Source organism: Pan troglodytes, chromosome 14 (genome assembly GCF_028858775.2).
Source record: "Pan troglodytes isolate AG18354 chromosome 14, NHGRI_mPanTro3-v2.0_pri, whole genome shotgun sequence".
NCBI classification, from domain to species: domain Eukaryota; kingdom Metazoa; phylum Chordata; class Mammalia; order Primates; family Hominidae; genus Pan; species Pan troglodytes.
The window spans coordinates 23,739,327-23,749,087 of record NC_072412.2 but is presented as its reverse complement, the minus strand read 5'-3'; the positions used below and the strand labels follow the sequence as shown (position 1 = coordinate 23,749,087).

General features: G+C 39.6%; 1 protein-coding gene across 11 annotated transcripts in view; it reads right to left on the bottom strand.

Moving 5' to 3' along the window:
- Positions 1-9,305: 9,305 nt before the first annotated feature.
- The window catches only part of LOC104001782 (putative coiled-coil domain-containing protein 144B), a 30,691-nt gene continuing 30,235 nt past the window's right edge, over positions 9,306-9,761 (bottom strand). For all 11 annotated transcript variants that reach the window (XM_063791961.1, XM_063791959.1, XM_063791960.1 and 8 more), the window contains one exon: positions 9,306-9,439. The gene's annotated coding sequence lies outside the window, so the exon portion shown is untranslated. The remainder of the gene's footprint in view (positions 9,440-9,761) is intronic.

Genomic DNA, 9,761 nt, shown 5'->3' with positions numbered 1-9,761 from the left:
TCTGGAACTAAAAAAACTCACTTAAGGAATTTCAAAATACAACTGAAAGCTTTATCAATAGACTGGACAAAGTAGAAAACATAATTTCAGAGCTTGAAGACTGGTCTTTTGAACTAATCCAGTCAGACAAAAATAAAGAAAAAGATTTTTTAAAAGTGAAGAAAGTCAGAAATATGAGATTATGTAAAGTGATCAAACCTATGAATTACTGGCATGCCCTAGAGAGAAACAGAAAAAGAAAACAGCCTGGAAAACATATTTGATGGAATAATTCAAGAAAATTTCTTGAATCTTGCTAGATAGACATCTAAGTACAATAAAGCCAGACAGCACCTGTGAGATACTATAAAAAATGAACATTACCAAGGCATATACTCACCAGACTGTCCAAGGTCACTGTCAAAGAAAAAGCCCTAAAGGCACTGGAGAAAAAGGCCAGATCACATACAAAGGTAGCCCCATCAGGATAACAGCAGACTTCTCAGCAGAAACCTTACAAGCCAGCAGAGATTGAGGTATCTATTTTCAGAATTCTTGAAGAAAATAAATTATAATCAAAAGATTCATATCCTGCCGAACTAAGCTTCATGAGTGAAGGAGAAATAAAAACATTTTTCTAGAGAAGCAAATGCCAAGAGAGTTCATTACCACTAGACCAGTCTTACAAGAGATGCCTAAGGGAGTTCTAAACATGGAAATGAAAGAATGATACCTGCTATCATAAAAACACACTTAAGTACATAGCTCACAGACCCTATAAAACAACCACACAATAGAAATTACAAAAAAACCAGCTAACAATTTCATGATAGGGTGAAAAGCTCACATGTCAATAGTAACCTTGAACGTAAACACACCACTTAAAAGTCACAGAGTGGGCTGGGTGCGGTGGCTATTCCTGTAATCCCAGCATTTTGGGAGGCCAAGGTGGGCAGATCACGAGGTCAGGAGATCGAGACCATCCTGGCCAATGTAGAGAAACCCTGTCTCTACTAAAAATATAAAAATTAGCCAAGCATGATGGCACATGCCTATAATCCCAGCTACTCAGGAGGCTGAGGCAGGAGAATCACTTGAACTCAGGAGTCAGAGGTTGCTGTGAGCCAATATCATGCCACTGCACTCTAGCCTGATGACAGAGAGAGATTCTGAAAAAGAAAGAAAGAAAGGTCACAGAGTGGAAATTGGATTAAAAAAACAAAACCCATCTGTCTGCTGTCTTTAAGAGACCCATCTCACATGTAACAACACCAATAGGTTCAAAGTAAAGGGCTGGAGAAAGATCTATCACACAAACAAAACACAAAAAAGAGCAGGGGTCACTATTCCTAAAACAGATAAAACAGGCTTTAAACCAACAATAGTAAAAAAAGACAAAGAAGAGCATTACATAATGATACGGAGTTCAATTCAACAAGAAGCCTTAACTATCGTAAATATATATGCACCCAACATTGGCTCACCCAGGTTAATAAAACAGATACTTCTAGACCTATGAAAAGACTTAGCCACACAACAATAGTCAGGGGACTTCAACACCCCACTGATAACATTACACAGATCATAAAGATGGAAAACTAACACAGAAATTCTGGACTTAAATTCAACACTTGACCAATTGGACCTAATAGAAACCTAAAGAACTCCCAGCATTTTGGGAAGCTGAGGCGGGTGGGTGGATCACGAGGTCAGGAGTTTGAGACCAGTCTGGCCAATATGGTGAAAACCCGTTGCTACTAAAAATACAAAAATTAGCCAGGTGTGGTGGCAGGTGCCTGTAATCCTAGCTACTCGGGAGGCTGAGGCAGGAGAATTGCTTGAACCCAGGAGGTGGAGTCTGACAAAGGTCTAATATCCAGAATCTATAAGGAACTTAAAGAAATGTACAAGCAAAAAACAACGTCATTTAAAAAAAAGGGCAAAGGACATGAACAGACACTTCTCAAAAGAAGACATACACACAGCTAACAAACATGAAAAAGTGCTCAACATCACTGATCCTAGAGAAATGCAAATCAAAACTACAATGTGATACCATCTCATACCAGTCAGAATGGCTATTATTAAAAAGCCAAAAAATAGATGCTGGCAAAGTTGCAGAGGAAAGGGAATGCTTATACACTACTGGTGGATATGTAAATTAGTTCAGCCATTATGGAAAGCAGTTTGGTGATTTCTCAAAGAACTTGAGAATTACCCTGTAACCCAGCAATCCTATTACTGAGTATATACCCACAGGAATATAAATATCATTCTACCATGAAGACACATGCATGCATATGTTCATCGCAGCACTATTCACAATAGCGAAGACACAGAATTGACCTAGGTGCCCATCAATGGTGAACTGAATAAAAAAAATGTGGCACACATATACCATGGAATACCATGCAGCCATAAAATAAAAACAAGATCATGCACTTTGCAGTAATATGAATGGAGCTGGAGGCCATCCAGCTCCAGCTTAAAAATTATTCTAAGCAAACTAACACAGGAACAGGATACCAAATACCACATGTTCTCACTTATAAGTGGGAGTTAAACATTGAGTACACATGAACACAAATATGGGAACAACAGACATTGGGTCCTACTTGAGGGTTGGAGGCTGGAGGATGGTGAATATCAAAAAGCTACCTATCAGGTACTATGCTTATCACCTGAGTGACAAAATAATCTGTGCATCAAACTCCCATGACACAAAATTTACATATATAACAAACCTGCACATGTACCCTTGAACCTAAAATAAAAGTTAAAAATTAAATAAATGTGTATACAAAAAATAAATGGGATTTAGGCATGTCTATTTGTATATAAAAATGGAGCTACTAGCATAGTCATGAACCAACTGAATTATATCTCAGTATGTCAAAATGGTTAATATTTATGTAAAGATAATGAGAAGAGAAAATATTTCAGGTCAGATTTGGGATTTTACATGAAATTATCACTGCTGGGAAACCAACAGATTACATATCAGATGGATCCCAGGAGACATGTGAGGACTGACACAATGTGGAATAAACATTAAAAAAAGGCCAGGCATGGTGTCTCATGCCTGTAATCTCAGCACTTTGGGAGGCTTAGGCAGGCGGATTGTCTGAGGTCAGGAGTTCGAAACTAGCCTGGCCAACATGGCAAAACCCCATCTCTACAAAAACACAAAAATTAGCTGGGTATGGTAGTGTGTGCCTATAATCCCAGCCAATCAGGACGCTGAGGGATGAGAATTGCTTGAACCCAGGAGGCAGAGGTTGCAGTGAGCCAAGATGGCACCACTGCACTCCAGCCTGGGCAACAGAGACAGACTCTGTCTCAAAAAAAAAAAAAAAAAGAAAAATTCAACAACAGACTAGGTCAAGCAGTATAACAAATTTCAGAACTTGAAGACAGATCTTTTAAAATAACCCCATCATACAAAAATTAAAAAAAAAGAAAAAAGCAATGAACAAAGCCTACATGACACATGGGACACCACAAAGCAACCAAACATTTGAATTTTCAGTGTCTCAGAAGGCAAAGAACAAACCAAGGGGATAGAAAAGCTATTTAACAAAGTAACAAAACTTTCCAAGTATAGCAAGAGATTTAGACATGCAGATACAGAAAGCGCACAGATCCCCAAACAGATATAATTCAAAAAGATCTTCTCCATGGCCCATTATCATCAAATTGTCAAAAATTGAAGACAGAGAAAATTCTAAAAACAGCAGGAGAAAATAAGGGAACTCCTATCAGACTAACAGTTGATTTCTCAGCATAAGCCTTACAGGCCAAGAAAGAATGGCGTGATATATTCTAAGTTCAGAAAGAAAAAAACCATCAGCCAAGGAAACTACATCCAGAAAAGTTATCTTTCATAAATGAAGGTGAAATAATGTCTTGCCCAGACAAGCAAAAGCTGAGGGAATTCATCACCACTAGACCAGCTATATAAGAAATATGTAAGGGAGTCTTATACCCAGAAGCAAAAGGATGGTATCTACCATCATGGAAACACAGGAAAGTATAAAACCCACTGGTAGAGCAAGCACACAAATAAGAAAAACAATTCAAAGGTTATCACTAAAGAAAACCACCAATCCACAGTGATAAACAATGAGAGAAAGAAAGAGACAAAGGACAAATAAAGCAACAGAAATCAATTAATAAAATGACAGGAATAACCCTCACATATCAAAAATAGTCTTCAATGTAAATGGATTAAACTTTCCACTGAAAAGATATAGACAGGCTGAATGGATTTTAAAAATAAAAATGACCCAAATATATGCTGCCTACGAGAAACTCACCTCACCTGTGGAGACATATAGACTGAAAGGAAAGGAGTGGAAAAAGATATTCTGTGCAAAGGGAAACCAAAAGTGATCAGGAGTAGCTATACTTATATCAGATAAAACAGACTTTAAGTCAAAAACAGTAAAAAGAGGCTGGGCACAGTGGCTCACACCTGTAATTCCGCACTTTGGGAGGCCGTGGCGGGCAGATCACAAGGTCAGGAGCTTGAGACCAGTCTGGCTAATATGGTGAAACCCCATTTCTACTAAAAATACAAACAATTAGCTGGGCGTGGTAGCAGGTACCTATAATCCCAGCTACTCCGGAGGCTGAGGCAGGAAAATCACTTGAACCCAGGAGGTGGAGGTTGCAGTGAGCCGAGACCATGCCACTACACTCCAGCCTGAGCAACAGAGCAAAACCCAGACTCCAAAACATACATACATACATACATACATCATACATAAATAGTGGGCAAAGGACATAAACAGATATTTCTCCAAAGAAGACATACAGGTATATAAAAAATGCTCAATCTCACTAATCATAAAGGAAATGCAAATTAAAACCACAATGAGCTATCATTTTCATCCAGTGAGAATGGCTATGATTAAAAAGACAAAATAATAATGGATGTGGGTGAGGATGTGGAGAAAGGGGAACTCTTTTACACTGCTGAGTAAGAATGTAAATTAGTATAATCACTATGGAAAACAGTATGGAGATTTCTCAGGAAACTGAAAATAGAACTACCACACAATCCAGCAATGCCACTACTGGGTGTTTATACAAACGAAACAAAACCAGTACATCAAAGAGATGATACCTGTACTTCCATGTTTACTGCAGCACCATTCACAATAGCAAAAATATAGAATAAACCTAAGTGTCCATCAACAAACAAATGAATAAAGAAAATGTGGACTGGGCACGGTGGCTCAGGCCTGTAATCCCAGCACTTTGGGAGGCCAAGGCAGGTGGATCACGAGGTCAGGAGTTCAAGAGCAGCCTGCCCAAGATGGTGAAACCCTGTCTCTACTAAAAATACAAAAATTAGCCAGGCTTGGTGGCGGGTGCCTGTAATCCCAGCTACTCGGGATTACTCAGGAGGCTGAGGCAGAGAATTGCTTGCACCCGGGAGGTGGAGGTTGCAGTGAGCTGAGATTGCACCACTGCACTCCAGCCTGGCCAATAGGGCAAGACTCTGTCTCAAAAAAGAAAAAAAGGAAAGAAAGAAAGAAAGAAAGAAAGAAAGAAAGAAAGAAAGAAAGAAAGAAAGAAAGAAAGAAAGAAAGAAGGAAAGAAAATGTGATATATATATATTTTTTTCAAGTACTATTCAGCCATAAAAAAGAATAAAATCATGTCGTGTGCAGCAACATGGATGGAACTGGAAGTCATTGTTATGTGAAGTAAGCCAGGCACAGAGAGACAAATATTGCATGTTATCACATATGTAGGAGCTAAGAAAGTTGATGGTGGATAGATAGATACCAGAGGCTGGGAAGCATGTGAGGGTTGGCAGGGAAAAGTGGTGGTTGGTTAATACAGTTAGACAGAAGGAATAAGTTTGAATGTTCTATAGCAGAGTAGGGTGACTACAGTTAACAACAATGTATTGTGTATTTCAAAATAGCTATAAGAGAGGACTTGAAATGTTCCTAACATATAGAAATGGCAAATACTCAAAGTGACAGATACCTTTAACACCCTGATTGATCATCACACATTCTATGCATGTAACAACATGTCTGTTCCCCATAAATATGTACAAATATTTATTGTGTACCAATGAAAAATAAAATTTAAAAAATAAAAATACAGTATGTCTACACAATGAAATATTATTCAGCATTAATACACTGCAAGTTGGATAAACGTTGAAAATATGCTACATGAAAGAAACAATGCATAAAAGATCACAAATTGGGCTGCGTGTGGTGGCTCACGCCTGTAATCCCAGCACTTTGGGAAACCGAGGCAGGTGCATCACTTGAGCTCAGGAGTTCCAGACCAGCCTGGGCAACATGACGAAACCCGTCTCTACAAAAAAAATTAAGCAGGCTTGTTGGCGCGCGCCTGTGGTCCCAGTTACTGACTACTCACAAGGCTGATACAGGATAAAGATATCAGGGCAGTTTCATGGCTGGGATCAACTCTTCTGGAAGCAGGTCCTAGCAGGACTGGGTGTCCACATCCAGGATATGGGTCCTGCAGAGAGCTTAGAATACTTACCTCTCAATCTGTGTGGAGAAGCAGGGGCTGGTGCCTTGAGGACTTACTGTCCTTCTGACCAGTCCTGATGTTTCCAAGGCACTGGGATTTCAGGGCTGGATAAGACTCTTCTAAGGCCACAGTGTGGAAACTGCAGTAAGTCACAGGCCAAATCCTCAACTCTGGCACCATCTAAAGTGTCTTTCTTGGCCAGGTGCGGTGGCTCATCCCTGTAATCCCAGCACTTTGGGAGGTCAAGGCGGGTGGATTACCTGAGGTCAGGAGTTTGAAATTAGCCTAGCTAATTCACCAAGTAGGCTTGGTGAAACCCCTTCTCTACTAAAAAAAAAAAAAACAAAAAAACAAAAAATTAGCTGGGCATGGTGGTGGACACCTGTAATCCCAGCTACTGGGGAGGCTGAGGCAAGAGAATCGCTTGAACCCAGGAGGTGGAGGTTGCAGTGTGGCGAGATTGTGTCACTGCATTCCAGCCTGGGCAACAAGAGCAAAACTCTGTCTCAACAAAAAAGGCCAATTTATGTACTTATTTACTTCTAAAATTTGGCTTTTTGGAATATCACTCTTAGGATTTGCATAACAAATTGTGTATAAATTTACTAATTTTTATTTTATTTATAAGAACAACTCACTCTTAGCAGATAGGGCCATGAACACATCCTTATAACATAACAGGTACAGACAAGACTGTTTAAATCATGACCGCTTTACTCCTATAGCAAGTAGGTAGAGCAGGAATTCCTACAGAGGGAAATTATTCCTCCAGTTCTTGCTAGCTCAGACTTCCTCCCATGCCAAATCATTGCTATGGCTCCTCCTTAAGTCTGCATGATTATCTGTCCATCTCAGACCCCAATAGAAAGAACAGACTTTGAATCTCAGAGACAATTGGTGGCCACAAGTCCCTGAACTGCTACTTGGCTTTCTCAACAAAAACTCAGACTTGGCCGGGCATGGTGGCTCACGCCTGTAACCCCAGCACTTTGGGAGGCCGAGGTGGGTGGAGCACCTGAGGTCAGGAATTCAAGACCAGCCTGGCCAACATGGCGAAACCCCGTCTCTACTAAAAATAAAAAAAATTAGCCTGGTGTGGTGGCATGTGCGTATAGTCCCAGCTACTCGGGAAGCTGAGGCAGGAGAATTGCTTGAACCAGGGAGGCAGAGGTTGCAGTGAGCCGAGATCGTGCCACTGTACTCCAGCCCCTGGGCGACACAGCAAGAGTCTGTCTCAAAATAATTAATTAATTAATTAAAACTTGTTCTTGTAACCCAAGGCAACCGATAGGCTCATTTATGCTTTGGCCTCCAGTGACAATGAGTTCTAGATGACAAGTCTCAAAGAGAAGAGCCCCTCTAATTGTCTGGGCCCCTGCCCTAAGCCTGCAGACTTAGGTTTGGTTCTCACTGATAATCACTGCCATTCACCATTGGTGATTAATTCAGTCATCACTCTGGAGATTCCAAGGACTTCAGGAACTGTGTGTCAGGAACTAAGGACAAGGACCAAATATTTATTTTTTATTATATCATAATATTAATAGCCAAAAATTTCATCACCCTTTATTGAATACTCTCATCTTTTACCACTGAGTTCTGATGCCATGTCTGTCATTTATATTTCCATATATTATTTGTGCACTTTCTAGGCTCTCTTTCATTTCATTAGCTTATACATCTATCTCTGCACCAATACCACACTGTTTAACTTAACTTTTTAATAATTATTTAAATCTGGTAGAATAAGTTTACCACTTCGATGCTTTGTTTTTAAACATATGCTCTTCCTCATGAATTGTAAGATTAGCTTGTTCAGTATTGTAAAAAATCCTCTTGAATTTTTATTGGAATTGCATCAAGTTTATGGATTAATTTTGGGAGAACTGACATCTTTATGATTCCACAGCAATTATGTCCTGGGACTAGATAGCTGTAGTCCCAGCTACCCAGGAGGCTGGGGCAGGAGAATAGTGTGAACCCGGGAAGCAGAGCTTGCAGTGAGCCAAGAGTGTGCCACTGCACTCCAGCCTGGGCAACAGAGAGAGACACCGTCTCAAAATAAATAAATAAATAAAAATAATAATAAAAAAATAAAAACATTTACTGACACTTTGGGAGGCTGAGGAAGGTGGATCATGAGGTCAGGAGTTCAAGACCAGTCTGGCCAAATGATGAAACCCCATCTCTACTAAAAATACAAAAAAATTAGCTGGGCGTGGTGGTGGGCGCCTGTAATCCCAGCTACTCAGGAGGCTGAGGCAGAGAATTGCTTGAACCCGGGAGGCGGAGGTTGCAGTGAGCTGAGATCGCGCCACTGCACTCCAGCCTGGGTGACAGAGCGAGACTCTCTCTCAAAAAAAAAAAAAAAAAAAATTTACTGAAAACTCAGTGTTCATACATATTGGACTTTTGTCCCCATCAAACATAAGGAGTCCACACAGGAAAAGAACACCATCATAAAATTCTTGAACATTAGAATGCTGGTAAACGATGGATACAAATTAAAAGCACAGAAAAATAATGTAATTAGCATATGTATTTGCTAAATACTGAGGTACCACAGCATGCCATGGACAGTAATCCTAATTCTTGGACTACTTAAAAACTATCTCTAATAAATCAACATATGATGTCACAAAATTTTCTTCTTCATTGGCTGCCAAAACAAATGATACCAAATTATATTAAGTGTGAAGTTATCCTTGATGCAGAAGTGTACATTACTGAATATAATCAAAATAATGTTTATGATACATTACCACTGCTCCATTATCTGGCATCATGGGAGTTCCCATATTTGCGGCTCCTTCTGGTCCCATGGCAGGACCAGGACCCATTGGTGGGCCAGGTATAATTGCTCTGTTGTTCATATTCATACCCATCATTGGAGGAGGACCTTGGTTACCAGCAGGTGCTGGGTTAAACACATCTATGTAGAACAATCTATACTTAGAGCTGTCCTATCTTAGTTTAGTAAACATTTAAAATTTAACAATATTTATGCAATCTATATACCAAGACCGTTATTAAAATTATTTCGTTCCTTGAGAATGTGATATGCATTATCTAATCTGTAATAGGGCATTACCTACACTCGAATTAGAATTTTCATCCCCAAGCCAAAAGTACATAAAATCAATGAGGAAACTATCAGTTATTTTAGGGCATTTAAGACCGTAACAGTTTGCAAGCTGGGACATCACTATTATTTGTTATAGTTGGCTTTTAAACCAAATAATCCCTAACAATGG